General features: G+C 40.5%; 1 non-coding gene across 1 annotated transcript; it reads right to left on the bottom strand.

Moving 5' to 3' along the window:
- Positions 1–1,930: 1,930 nt before the first annotated feature.
- TRNAH-AUG (transfer RNA histidin (anticodon AUG)) lies at positions 1,931–2,002 on the bottom strand. The gene has a single exon. It is a non-coding gene; the product is annotated as a tRNA-His (tRNA).
- Positions 2,003–15,390: the final 13,388 nt, after the last annotated feature.

Genomic DNA, 15,390 nt, shown 5'->3' with positions numbered 1-15,390 from the left:
TCCTTCAATGAATAGTCAGGGCTGATTTCCTTTAGGATTGAGTGCTTTGATCTCCTTGCAGTCCAAGGGACTCTCAAGAGTCTTCTCCAGCACCACAGTTTAAAAGCATCAGTTGTTCAGTGCTTAGCCTTCTTCATGGTCCAACTCTCACATCTCTACATGACTCCTGGAAAAACAATAGCTTTGACTATATGGACCTTTGTGGCAAACTGATGTCTCTGCTTTCTAATACGGTATCTAGGTTTCTCATACTTGTCATCCAAGGAGCAAGCATCTTTTAATTTCATGGCTGCAGTTACTGTCCACAGTGATTTTTGAGACCAAGAAAATAAAATCTGTCACAGTTTCCACTTTTTCCTAGTTTATTTGCCATGAAGCAGTGGGACCAGATGCCAAGATCTAAGTTGTTTCAATGCTGAGTTTTAAGCCAGTTTTTTCACTCTTCTCTTTCACCCTCATCAAGAGGCTCTTTAATTTCTCTTCACTTTCTACCATTAGAGTGGTATCATCTATATATCTGAGGTTGTTGATATTCCTCCCAGCAATCTTGATTCCAGCTTATGAGTAATCCACCCTGGCATTTCTCATGATGTACTCTGCATAGAAGTTAAATAAGCATAATGACAATACATAGCCTTGATGTACTCCTTTTCCAATTTTGAACCAGTCCATTGTTCCATGTCTGGTTCTAATGGTGGCTTCTTGACCTGCATACATTATTCTCAGGAGACAGCTACACTGGTCCAGTATTCCCATCTCTTTAAGAATTTTCCACAGTTCGTTGTGATCTATATAGTCAAAGGCTTTAGCGTAGTCAATGAAACAGAAGTAGATATTTTTTTCTGGAATTCCCTTGCTTTTTCTATAATCCAATGGATGTTGGAAATTTGATGTCTGTTTCCTCTGCCTTTTCTAAATCCAGCTTAAACATCTGGAAGTTCTCAGTTCATGTACTGTTGAAGCCATCCTTGAAGGATTTTGAGTTTTACTTTGCTAGCCTGTGAAATGAGTACAATTGTATGATAGTTTGAATATTCTTTGGCATTACCTTTCTTTAGGATTGAAATGAAAACTGACCTTTCCCAGTCCTGTGGCCACTGCTGAGTTTTCCAAATTTGCTTGCATATTGAGTGCAATGCATTAACAGCATCATCTTTCAGGATTTAAAATAGCTCAGCTGGAATTCCTACACCTCCACTAGCTTTGTTTGTAGTGATGCTTCCTAAGGCCCACTTGATTTCATGCTCCAGGATATCTGGCTCTAGGTGAATGATCACACCATCATGGTTATCTGGGTCATTAAGATCTTTTTTGTATAGTTCTTCTGCATATTTTTGCCACCTCTTCTTAATATTTTCTGCTTTTCTTAGGTCCATACCATAACTGTCCTTTATTGTGCCCATCTTTACATGAAATATTCCCTTGGTATCTAATTTTCTTGAAGAGGTCTCTAGTCTTTCCCATTCTATTGTTTTCCTCTATTTCTTTGCATTGATCACTGAGGAGGGCTTTCTTATCTCTCTTTGCTATTCTTTGGAGCTCTGTAGCCCCAACAGAGACTGAGCCAGACCTGCCTTTGAGTGTTTAAGTGTCTTCTGCAGAGGCATGGGTCAGCAATAGCCTGCCACATAGACAGGGGCTCTGGCTGCATTAGACCTGGGTCACGCAGCATTACTCACCATAGAGCTGCTGAGCAGAGAACCCACAAACTGCAGACAAGTATACCAAAGAAATTCGCACACTGAATTTTCTAGAACTGAAAGTTCTAGGACCCACAGCAGATTTCCCAACCTGAATGTGAAAGTGAAGCCGCTCAGTCCTGTCCGACTCTTTGCAGCCCCATGGACTGTAGCCTTCCAGGCTCCTCTGTCCATGGGATTTTCCAGGCAATAGTACTAGAGTGGATTGCCATTTCCTTCTCCAAGGGATCTTCCCAACCCAGGGATCGAACCTGGGCCTCCCGCATCATAGACAGATGCTTTACCATCTGAGCCACCAGGGAAGTCAACCTGGGGATCCAGCAAAGGGACTGAGAACCCCCAGGGAATTTGACCTGGGAAGCCAGTAGGATTTGATTACAGGACTTCTACAGGACTGCAGAAACAGACTCTTGGAGAGCACAAACAAAACCTTGTGTGCACCAGGACTCAGAAGAAAGGAGCAGTGACCCCACAAGAGACTAACCCAGACTTCCCTATGAGTGTCCAGTAGTCTCTGGTAGAAGTATGTGTTGACAGTTTGGCCTCAGACCAAACAACAGGGAGGGAACACAGCTCTACCCATAACAGAAAATTGGATTAGAGATTTACTGAGCATGGCCCCACCCATCAGAACAAGACCCAGTCCCCTGCCCAAATCAGTCTCTCCCACCATGAAGCTTCCATAAGCCTCTATCCTTATCCATCAGAGGGCAGGCAAAATGAAAACCACAATCACAGAAAACTAACCAAACTGATTATATGGACCACAGTTCAGTTCGGTTAAGTCGCTAAGTCCTATCCGACTCTTTGCGACCCCATGAATTGCAGCATGCCAGGCCTCCCTGTCCATCACCAACTCCTGGAGTTCACTCAGACTCACGTCCATCTAGTCAGTGATGCCATCCAGGCATCTCATCCTCTGTCGTCCCCTTCTCCTCCTGCCCCCAATCCCTCCCAGCATCAGAGTCTTTTCCAATGAGTCAACTCTTCCCATGAGGTGGCCAAAGTACTGGAGTTTCAGCTTTAGCATCATTCCTTCCAAAGAAATCCCAAGGCTGATCTCCTTCAGAATGGACTGGTTGGATCTCCTTGCAGTCCAAGGGACTCTCAAGAGTCTTCTCCAACACCACAGTTCACAAGCATCAATTCTTCGGTGCTCAGTTTTCTTCACAGTCCAACTCTCACATCCATTCATGACCACTGGAAAAACCACAGCCTTGACTAGATGGACCTTAGTCAGCAAAGTAATGTCTCTGCTTTTGAATATGCTATCTAGGTTGGTCATAACTTTCCTTCCAAGGAGTAGGCGTCTTTTAATTTCATGGCTGCAGTCACCATCTGCAGTGACTTTGGAGCCCCCAAAAATAAAGTCTGACACTATTTCCACTGTTTCCCATCTATTCCCCATGAAGTGATGGGACCAGATGCCATGATCTTCATTTTCTGAATGTTGAGCTTTAAGCCAACTTTTTCACTCTCCTCTTTCACTTTCATCAAGAGGCTTTTGAGTTCCTCTTCACTTTCTGCCATAAGGGTGGTGTTATCTGCATATCTGAGGTTATTGATATTTCTCCCGGCAATCTTGATTCCAGCTGTGTTTCTTCCAGCCCAGCATTTCTCATTATGTACTCTGCATATAAGTTAAATAAGCAGGGTGACAATATACAGCCTTGACGTATTCCTTTTCCTGTTTGAGTATTGATTACATCCTGCTAGAGAAAAGGTTGGCCAAGGAGAGATGAAATACTGGTCATCCTTCAGATTTAACCCCATGTTAATTGTGAACTATGATCACTACGTGTATGTTTTACATGTGGTTAGATGAGAATATCAGAAGCTGGACGTACCAAATCGAGGAATATTAAACTCCGGCTTGGGTTGTTTTAATGCAGTTTTTAATGCAATGTTTATTGTTATCAACAATAGTAATGCACCAATTAAAAGCTTCTAATGCATTCCAGACTAATACTAAATCAAATGAGATACCAAGATACCAGAGACAAACCATGACTCTCCTAGGGAAAGAGAACATCTGGTTATATTAGCCATAATCCAAAAGGAAATTTTGATCTTCAGAGAACCAGGGTTCTACCAATGCTATGTAAAATTCAAACAGGAATATCTTGAAACACCTCAAAATCCTGCTGGTCCCAAACTGGGCACATGGGAAAATGTTGTTTCTCATTGTTCCTGGACAATAACAGTTAAAATATGGCTCTATGAACTTTCACCTGCATGGTGAAAAAGATGTAAATTCTCTTAATAGTAAATATATTCAGTTTTGTCCTTCATGAGATGAATGGTTTTTGAAATCTATGATAATATCCTCTCCCACTGAACCCTTCAGAGCACTAGAGCACATGTGGGTTCAAAGTCTTCCTGTGCCCACACTGAGAACCGTTGAAGGCATTTTGATATACTCCTTACCACATTTATGAAATTGAAAAAACTTTTCTTACGCTTTCTTTCCTTGTCCTAGAATGTTGTACCAAAATGGAAAGTTAGAGACTCAAATTGATTTTTGAAAGGTAGAAGGGAAAGTGTCATGTCCTAAGGCTGTTTATAATTCCATTTTCTCTAAGTACATGAGCTTTCTATCTGTGCAGTAGCTGACTTTCAAAAAGACAGAAAGGTTTTGAAACTGCTTCCACCTAGGAAAGAATGTTAAGAAACTGGTTTCTTCCAGTGTCCTGGCTTAAGTACATGAACACACAGCGACATGTGCATACAGACACACTTAGACACACCTACACATTTTTCAGATGAGTATTTGGAGGGTAGTTAGCAAGATCTTTTTTGCTTGAGGCTGCCATCAGATTTTGGAAATGTAGCTGCTAATACAATCTGCGGCCTAAGTGTAGTGTTTCTGGCAAATGTAAGTCATCAGGAAGGCAAAGTGAAGCACCCTGCACATAATGGGATTATGCAGATAAAAGCTCACTATCCCTGTGATTTGGAGAAGGCAATGGCAACCCACTCCAGTACTCTTGCCTGGAAACTCCCATGGACGGAGGAGCCTGGTAGGCTGCAGGTCATGGGGTCGCTAAGAATTGGACACGACTGAGTGAATTCACTTTCACTTTTTACTTTCATGAGAAACGCTGGGCTGGAAGAAGCACAAGCTGGAATCAAGATTGCCAGGAGAAATATCAATAACCTCAGATATGCAGATGACACCACCCTTATGGCAGAAAGTGAAGAGGAACTAAAAAGCCTCTTGATGAAAGTGAAAGAGGAGAGTGAAAAAGTTGGCTTAAAGCTCAACATTCAGAAAATGAAGATCATGGCATCTGGTCCCATCACTTCATGGGGAATAGATGGGAAACAGTGTCAGACTTTATTTTGGGGGGCTCCAAAATCACTGCAGATGGTGATTGCAGCCATGAAATTAAGACACTTACTCCTTGGAAGGAAAGTTATGACCAACCTAGATAGCATATTCAAAAGCAGAGACATTACTTTGGCAACAAAGGTCCGTCTAGTCAAGGATATAGTTTTTCCAGTGATCATGAATGGATGTGAGAGTTGGACTGTGAAGAAAGCTGAGTGCTGAAGAATTGATGCTTGGTAACTATGGTGTTGGAGAAGACTCTTGAGAGTCCCTTGGACTGCAAGGAGATCCAACCAGTCCATCCGAAAGGAGACCAGTTCTGAGTGTTCATTGGAAGGACTGATGTGGAAGCTGAAACTCTAATACTCTGGCCATCTGATGTGAAGAGGTGACCCATTTGAAAAGACCCCGATGCTGAGAAAGATTTAAGGCAGGAGCAGAAGGGGATGACAGAGGATGAGATGGCTGGATGACATCACCAACTCAATGGACATGAGTTTGGGTGAACTCCAGGAGTTGGTGATGGACAGGGAGGCCTGGCGTGCTGCAGTCCCTGGGGTCGCAAAGAGTCGGACACTACTGAGCAACTGAACTGAACTGAACTGAACTGAACTTTCATGCATTGGAGAAGGAAATGGTGACCCACTCCAGTGTTTTTGCCTGGAGAATCCCAGCGACAGGGGAGCCTGGTGGGCTGCCGTCTATGCGGTTGCACAGAGTCGGACACGACTGAAGCGACTTAGCAGCAGCAGCAGCATGCCTGCGATCATGAGAGCAAAGGGAGTGGACATCCACAGCTCGACCAACCACTCTCACCTCTGTGAAATCCTCTATCATAGAAGTCTTTTACCCCCAAAAGCATTGTTTTTTAGACTTGCTTTTTCCTGATTCTTTTTCTGAACTGAATGATGTGAAAGTTTCTTGGTAGTAATTAATTTGGTGAGTATCACAATGTATTCACATTTAGGACTGTGTAGAAATTTCTACTTGACATAAGTCTTGGCATTTGCAATTTGAACTTTTTCTTATACTTTTGTAAATCTAAGTATTCTTTAAATACACTTACATACACACACACACACACACACACATATACACACACAGTCTCACACATACTCGGGGGAATAGTTCCTGAACATTAAAAACTACTGATATCACTGTTGAAATTCAAACTATTCAGTGTTTCAAAATCCTTCATATGATCAACTTAAATTCTTGTACAGAGATAAAACTTTACTTAAATTAGACAAAGGAAAGGGGAAGATAAAGATGACAAAAGATAAGGCCTGGAATTCAAAACCCATGACTAGATTCAGTAGTTAAATTGGAAGAAGATCATCAAGTAGATAAAAATCCTCAGGGGGAAAAAAAAGTACGAAAATGAGTTTTTTAAACCTAGAAGAGAGACTGGTGTGGTCACAATGATAATAAACCAGATTGGGACGTCACTTCCAGTTACTGACAGAATCAAGGGACGATTTAACCTTTCTCAGGAGAATATTAGAAAATCCTTTTTTTCTGTAGGAACATGTTCTTTTATCAACAGATTAGAAATATCACAAGCCACAGTCTATTAAATAGAGCGTCCCTTGGCTCTCATTCAGTTCTAGTACCAATTTCCTCTGTATATCTGAACAAAGATGCAATCCCTGGTGCATGTCCGCCCTCAGCACATGAAATCTGGGTTATTTATTCACAGTGAGAGCCATCCTGGGTACACCGGAATGTACAACAACCTGACGGCCTGCATGCCACACACATATGTTTTGAGGGATTCTTTTTTTGAGACTTTTTTTTTCCAATTATTTTTGGCTGCTCTGCATGCCCTGCAAGATCTTGGTTCCCTGACCAGGGAACAAATCTATGCCCCCTGCAGTAGAAGTGTGGGGTCTTATCCACTGAATCGCCATGAAGTCCCACACACATACATTTTTGAGATGCTAAATCAGGTTCCACTATGTATAAGCTTCCTTAGTTCCAATGGCCACAGCAATGATTTGTTGGAGCTTTGCATCCCATTTGTTTAGGCCACTATTCTCATTTGCACACATACACACACACACTCACACACACTACCTGCCCCCCTCCAAACTACCCTCTGAAATATTATGACTCCATTTTATGCACAGGTGTCAGGCTCAAATTGGAAATGTACGTTTTTCTATTTTGCACCAACGATGTCAGTGATTGCCTGCCTACTCACCTCCCGTCCTAAGGAAAACTGCCCGCTCCGCTGTCCCTCTTGCATCGGTGGCCACACACACCCTGGGCTCAGAGATTCATTCTCTACCCCCATCCCAAACCCCTCACTCTGGTCACACACAATAGCTTGGTCCTGACACGCTGAACTGACCAAGGGCCCTCCAATGAGTAGGCTTGCCAGCAACCAGTGACACACCCTGGAATGAAGTGCTTGTCTCGGTCAACCAGATTGCTGCTCTCAGGAAACAAAAAGAGTCGGTCACAGGAGAAGCCGGAGCTGTAAAGTCATGATCACAGCCAACTTCATGGCCTGCGATCTGTGCAGCTACCCAAGACTCTAAGCTTAGCAAGGCCCCACCCTTGATTTAATGTTCTGCTCTTGGTGTCTTGAAATTATTTTCTTTCTTTATTTTTTATTAATTTGTACTGAGATATGGTTGCTTTACAGTGTTGTGATGTTAGTCTACTGCACCGCAAAGAGAATCAGCTACACGTATACATATATTCCCTCCTCTTTTGAATTTCATTCCCATTTAGGTCACACAGAGCACTGAGTAGAGCGCCCCATTCTATGCAGTAGAGTCTCAGTAGTTGTCTATTTTGTGCATAGCATCAATACGGTATATATGTCAATCCCAATCTCCTGATTCACCCCACCTCCTCTTTTCTCCCCATTAGTGTCCATATTTGTGTGTCTCTATTTCTATTTTGGAAATAAGATCATCTATACCATTTTCCTAGATTCCATATATATGCATTGATACATGAGATTTGATTTTCTCTTTCAAACTGACTTCATTCTGTGCGACAGTTTCTAGATCCATCCACATTTCTGCAAATGATACGATTTTGTTCCTTTTTATGACTAATATTCCATAGTCTATATCTTCTTTACCTTTGTTGCTTTAAACTGACACTTAGGTTGCTTTCATGTCCTGGCTATTGTAAATAGTGTGGCAATGAATATTGGGATGCATGTGTCCTTTTGAATTGGCATCACGAAATTTTTAATAATTAAATTCTTGACAACTTTTTTATAGCAAGGACCCTGCATATTCATTTTTCAGTGGACCCCGCAAGTTATATAGTCAGTCCCAGTCGTGACATGGAAATTAGAGCATCAAATCTCAGATGGAAGAATGGGCTCTAAGAGAAATTTAAGACATATTCAATTTTATAATTTATTTTTATTTTATCAAAATAGAACAAAACTCTTATTTTTATAATGCCAATTTCTGAAAACAAAACACAACACTCTTTTTTTTGCTGCTAGGTTACAAAGGAAGTACAAAGCTCCCCAGCTAGAGTTTTCTCTCTCCTAATCGTAAGAGCCATGTTAGGATTTCTGGGGGAAGTGTGATGAGATGCTTATGAAAAGCTGGCATCAGTTTAAAGGGTTGAGCGATACTGGAACAGAGAGAACTGGGCAGTGATGATGAGCCCAGTGAGAATCTGAAGATCTAAGTGGCAGGAAGTGGACCAAGGAACAGAGAAAGCTGCAGTGATGGAGCTAATGTGTGAGTTCAGGCCGTTACTAATGACGCCCTGTTTAACCCGCGCACATAACCTATCTGCAGGTATCTGAGATCTCCCCTTGCCCATCTGCTGCTGCTTATAGAGAAGAAAATACAAGTGCACTAGGCGCTTTAAAAAATGTGGGTCCTCGTTTCTTTCTCATACATAGACAATTAGTAAGGGATTGGATTTCAAATCGAATGTTTTTTGTTAGCACATAATTGATGTAATGATAACATTGATATCCCAGCTCTAGAGATATTAACCTAGAGGTTTAGATGCCCTTTCATATCTAAAACACTCTCTTTCTCCTCTCCCTAGCTCTAGGAATGATTTTAAGAGACAACTACATGATTTGAGGAGAAAACTTTCTTTTGCTAAAGGGCCATGAACCACTTTCCACCTCCTCTTAGTGACATCTTTAATATTAATTGAATGAAATTCTCAAGGCTTTGGGAAAACAGCTCTTCACCTCAAAGTACAAAAATAGTCTCAAAGAGAAACAATCTCTAGGGCTTTTAGTCACTCCAGACAATCTGTTAATGAGATAACTGAGAATTGCCAGAAAGTGTGGGAGTTTTTCTTAATTTCCAAATATGTGGGACATTTTACGTTTGATTTAGATGCCACATCTCTGTGGGTACAGAACGCAATGGAGAGGATGGGGAAGGGATAACTGGGAGCTGGGGGATTGTGAATGCAAACTATTATATATAGGGTAGATAAACAATAAGATTCTACTGTATAGCACAGGGAACTATATTCGACATCCTGAAATAAACCTTGATGCAAAAGAATATGAAAAAAGAATGTCCGTATGTATAACTGAATCACTTTGCTGTACAGAACAACATAGTAAATCAACTATACCTCATTAAAAAACAACTACTACTACTTGGGGAACCAGCCCAGAATGAAAGTTTAAATACCACACCAGCAATTATCAGTTGTTTTTTTTATTTCAGTTCTAAACACCCTTCTTTGTCCCTTTCACCAATCTGGAAAATTTTCTGTACAGAAAATATGTAATTTCTCAATTGCAGTGACTTAAAATGTTATTTTGAGAAACTTCTGAATTTCCTGACACCTCTTGAAATAGCGAAAGACCCCCAAGGTGCTGCAAATGCAAATAATGAAAAGCATTAAAAATAGCAAGGAAAAATCACCTGAGGCAACTAGGAATGAAATTTCACTCTTCTGTAGAGTGTATGTACACACACACATCGTCTTCAGGTACTCACACCCCCATGATTGACCTCAACCAAAAAGTTTATCTTTCCAGAATTTGGAAACACTTTAATAAGATTCTCATTACATAGTACTGGTAATGATTTCTTTTATAGCGTCAAAGGAATGGAAGGTTTTTGAATTTCAGATCCTGGGAGATAACAATAATAGAAGTGTCTGAATAATTATGAAGAACTGAAGCAAAGAAAGGAAAGTTTGCTTTTTCCTCTGCCCATTCAGAAGCTATTTCATTTTAACTACTTTAAAAAAAGAAAAAGAAGAACCAGCATTATTAGAAAGAGGCAAGGGAAAAGTGGGTGATTTTTAAAACAACTTCTGCATGGTCTGAATCATTTTTAAATTATTCTAAAAGAATTTTTTAAATTATTTTGCTGTCTTTTGGTCTTGCTCTGGAGATATGGGGATCTCTTTGTTTCTCACGAAGAAAAGATCATTGTTAAAACTTATAGTCTTAGCCTTCGGGTGAAAGTTGGAAATAATCTAGACCATTGGTTCTCAAAGCATGGTTCCCTGAACCAGCAGCATCAGTATTACCTGAGAACACTAAAAATGCAAATTCTGTCAACTGTACTTCAATAAAATAAATTTTAAAAAATAATGTAATCCCTCTATTCTAAAAAAAAAAAAAGCAAATTCTGAGCATCTTCTCCAGACCCACAGAATCAGGAACTAGGGGCATAGGACCCAGCAAGCTGCAACTGGCCAAGCCCTCCAAGTTTGAGAACCGCTGGTTTAGACCACCTCTCCAGCCACTGAAGAATTCTCCACCAGCAGTCCTGACACCAGCTCGGCCACACGTGTGACAGCACAGGTCAACCGCCCCTGTCAGAGCCTAGCATATTAAGAGTAGACACAATGTACTGTAATGATAGTAATAACAATTAAAGACAAATATAATAAACATCCCCACTCTCGTCGTCTTTGTCATCACCATCCACCCACTGCTTGTGAATCTCCACTGTCAGTCAGCTTGCTAGCTCTCGACACTCCATTCTTTTAGGATATACTTAACTATTAGAACCGGAGAAGGCAATGGCACCCCACTCCAGTACTCTTGCCTGGAAAATCCCATGGACAGAGGAGCCTGGTGGATTGCAGTCCATGGGGTCACAAAGAGTCGGATACGACTGAGCGACTTCACTTTCACTTTTCACTTTCATGCACTGGAGAAGGAAATGGCAACCCACTCCAGTGTCTTGCCTGGAGAATCCCAGGGACAGCAGAGCCTGGTGGGCTGCCGTCTATGAGGTCGCACAGAGTCGGACATGACTGAGGCGACTTAGCAGCAGCAACTATTAGAACAGTCTTTCATATTTAGTTAAAAATTTACCCCTTTATAAGTTATCCATTGACCCGGATTTTGTCTTTTTCAATAAGAGGGATCAGATTCTTCAGCCCTTTACTGTGACTTTTTGGGTACATTTTATCTTTCTATTTTTCTAATCAGAGTAGAGTTGATTTACAATGTTTCAGGTGTACAGCAAAGTGATTCAGTTATACGTATATTTCCTTTTTCATCTTCTTTTCCATTATAGGTTATTACAAGATATTGAGTAAAGTTCCTTGTGCTATACAATAGGTCCTTGTTGTTTATTTTAAATGTAGTAGTATCTGTTAATGTATCTGTTAACCCTGAATTCCCAATTTATCCCTCCCCTAACTTTCCCCTTCGGTAATGATTTTTTTTAATTTTTATTTTATATTGGAGTGTAATTTATTTACAGTGTTGTGTTAGTTTCAGGAGAAGTGTACAACAAAGTGATTCAGTTATATGTATACATACATCTGTTCCTTTTCAGATTCTTTTCCCATACAGGTCATTACAGAGTGTTTTAGTAGAGTTCCATCCGATATACAGTATGTCCTTTAATTATCTGCTGGATATATAGTAGTGCGTCTGTTATCCTCGACTTCTAATTTATCCCTTCCCCCTTCCCCTTAGGTAACCATAAGTTTGTTTCCTATGTCTGTGAGTCTGTTTCTGTTTTGTAAATAAGTTCACTTGTACCATTTTTTAACATTCCATGTATAAGTGATATTATATGACATTTGTCTTTGTATGACTTCAGTTAGTATGATAATCTCTAGGTCAATTCATGTTGATGCAAATGGCATTATTTCATCCTTCTTGGGGGACTAAGTAATATTCTGTTGTATGTAAATATATATATATAGTCCATGGGACTGGCTATAGTCCATGGAACTGTAAAGAGTCAGACATGACTCTGCGACTAAGCAAACTTATCTAACATGTTAATGGAAGAAATTCAGAACAGTTTATTGATTTAAAATTTATTTGATTGAAGTACAGTTGGTTTACAGTGTGTTAATTTCTGCTGTACAGCAAAGTGATTTGGTTATACATACAAATATGTAGATCCATATTCTTTTTCATATTCTTTTCCATTATGGTTTATCACAGGATATTGACTATAACTCTCTGTGCTATTCAGTAGGACTTTGTGGTTTATCATTCTATATATAATAGTTCGCATCTATTAGTCCCAGACTCCCAGTCCATCCACCCCCTCTTCATTGGCAACCACAAGTCTGCAGAACAACTTACTGTTTTAATGGAATGCACCTTGACTACAGTTTTTCATTATATCCTTTTCTCACAAACCTGTTCTATAAATTTCCTGAGGCTTGATGTCAAGCTCCGATAATTACTAATTGTAGTTTCTGAGATTTTTCCATTTTCTTACTCTTTTGAAAACTGGAGATATTTGCCCATCTCTAGTCTTCTGGACCTCCAGTACTCCTGCCTGGAAAATCTCATGGACAGGGAAGCCTGGAAGGCTGCAGTCCATGGGCTCACTGAGGGTCAGACACGACTGAGCGACTTCACTTTCACTTTTCACTTTCCTGCATTGGAGAAGGAAATGGCAACCCACTCCAGTGTTCTTGCCTGGAGAATCCCAGGGACGGGGGAGCCTGGTGGGCTGCCGTCTATGGGGTCGCACAGAGTCGGACACGACTGAAGCGACTTAGCAGTAGCAGTCTTCTGAACACATTTTTCCATACTCTACAACTTCTCAACTGTGAATGAAAATACCTCTGAGGTGGTAATCGAAGCCATTTAATTTGGCTACAATATTATTTTTCTGGGTCTGAAGAATTGACTTGATTCAAAGAATTGAAGGGTCTTTTCTTATCACCTCTCTTATCTTGATTTCCAGTTTTCTCTTAGTCGTGTCTTGCCATTTCTAATTTAGAAAAATATTCCATTTTCTGGGAAAGATAGTCACAAAGTGACAATTCTGTCTTCTCACTGTAAACCTTATCCCATCTTAGACAAAACGTAACTAAAATGGCCTTGCTAAGTGGTTAGGGGGTCAAACTTGAGGTCATCAAAATAGGGCTTGGTTGAAAAGCCTATATTCTGAGCCAACAAGGACTCCCCCAAAAACGAAACCTATGGAAAAGAGAACTGTCATCTGTGTGATTAATGTCGGAGCTGATGTATCTAAGCAGCCAGGGAGCTGGAACTGTGCCCCAGGATTTGGGAGACGCTCCCCATCAGTCACGGGCAGCTCTGGACCACTGCAGGCCTTCTCCAAGAGGACAGTGCCTTCACTTCTATGTTACCTCAAGGCTCAGAGAATCTGAGAGCATTGCTTGCAAGGGCAGCTCTCCCAAGAGAGAAGGTAGGGCTAGTTAGCACAGTTTCTCCTTCTAGGCCCACTAATCAGCTCTTTTGTCCTTCACCACCACTATGGAGGTGGAGGTTGAGAGAGATGGGGAAAAGCCAATATTAAAGGATGTTCCTCCGCATGCAAGACATGTAAGGAAGGAGTAAGTGTCCTTCACTGGTTTGAAAGCGCTGCTCCACTGTTTAACAGTATATGATAAGCTGAAGCAGCTTTACCTTTTCGCACTTGTTTCCTCCTCTTTAAAGTGAAAGAAATAGCAACACACACTGAGACTTCGTGGTTTGTACTGCCCGACATATATCACGTACTTTTTTTAAAAAAAGATGTTTATTTGGCTACGTTGGGTCTCAATTGCCCCATGCAACTCTCTAGTTGTGGCATACAGGCTTAGTGGCTCCATGATATGTAGGACTGAACCTTAATCCCCATATTGCAAGGTGGATTCTTTAACCATTGGACCACCAGGGATGTTCCTATCAAGTGCTTTAAATAACATAATCTCACCCTCAGGTCTCTGCTCACTTTGGTCTTTGACTTCCCTGAGTTATTCCTAACAGTTAGTGCTATGGTTTCTACTTGCCTTTATTTATTTACTTTTTTTGCTACCCCTCCCCCACCGCCAATGTCTGACTTCTGTCCTTTGAAAGCCTGAGCTTGTCAGAGAGCTCCCCATATAGCCATGATCATTTCCCCTGATGTCCATCACGCCTCCCTGCATCTCTTTTTGAATCATTTGGATGTATAGTCAGAATTTCACTGCTCAGGATCCTGGATCTTCGTGAGTCATTTTTCTCTTTGTGTCTCTGGCTGTTGGCATGCAGTTATTCTTCCTGGAACTTGGGAAGTCAGCTGTTCAGCTGGCCTGGAACGTATGTCCAGAAATGTCCAGGACTTCATTCCTTTCTCCTGTGAGCTCCAGGATGACATGGTCTCTTTTCCCTGTTTCTGTCACTCCCACATTGCTACCGAGTTCCCCTTTGTTGGTCAGAGTTAAATCCTAAGAGGCATACCACGGTTTCTCTTACTTTATGACATTTTGCTTGAGGGCCTAGAATTTAAATTAATAACTCTGGTTGGAAGTAATTTATATGACCTTGAGCTGTTGAAATGTCAAATATTCACTGATTGTTTAGATTTTTATCATATTTCTTCTCTTTATCCTGCCTGCCACCTACGTTCCTTTAAAAAATTCTGTAAGTATCTTACAATTCATCTCTTATATTCATCTCCACTTGTAAGAAGATCTGAGTTTTCTAGGAAATAGGCTTAGTATTCCCCCAAAAGTATGATGATTGATAGAAACTTTTTTAAAAGTTAAAAATCTCTTTTGTTCATATTTTTTAAAAATATATATTTTTTCTAAAACGAATATCCTTAGAGGGAAACACTATTAGGAAGAGAAAAGAAAACTGTTTATTATTAAGAAAAATGGACAAAATTGTTTTCGAGCAAAAGATAAAAGTGTTCAAGGACATTGTAAATGTACTGATTTAATGTTTGTACATCTTTGTTTTCATTGCTTTAAATAGTCATTAAGCTTGCGGCAAGGATCATGGTTTTTATTTAGGAGAAGTGTGAAATGGCATAATGGAAGGACTATTGTTTTATTATATGTTCAGTACTTAGCACAGATTAAGTGCTGTAACCTAACATTTTTGGGGGGCAAGATAGTCCATTGAAAAGATGATGGACTCTCTGCCCTGAAAAAGTACTTACGTAATTGCACATAAAATTTCTCATA

Source organism: Ovis aries, chromosome 8 (assembly GCF_016772045.2).
Source record: "Ovis aries strain OAR_USU_Benz2616 breed Rambouillet chromosome 8, ARS-UI_Ramb_v3.0, whole genome shotgun sequence".
Taxonomy (NCBI): domain Eukaryota; kingdom Metazoa; phylum Chordata; class Mammalia; order Artiodactyla; family Bovidae; genus Ovis; species Ovis aries.
Note: the sequence above shows the minus strand (reverse complement) of the source record. Positions and strands in the feature narration are given on the sequence as shown.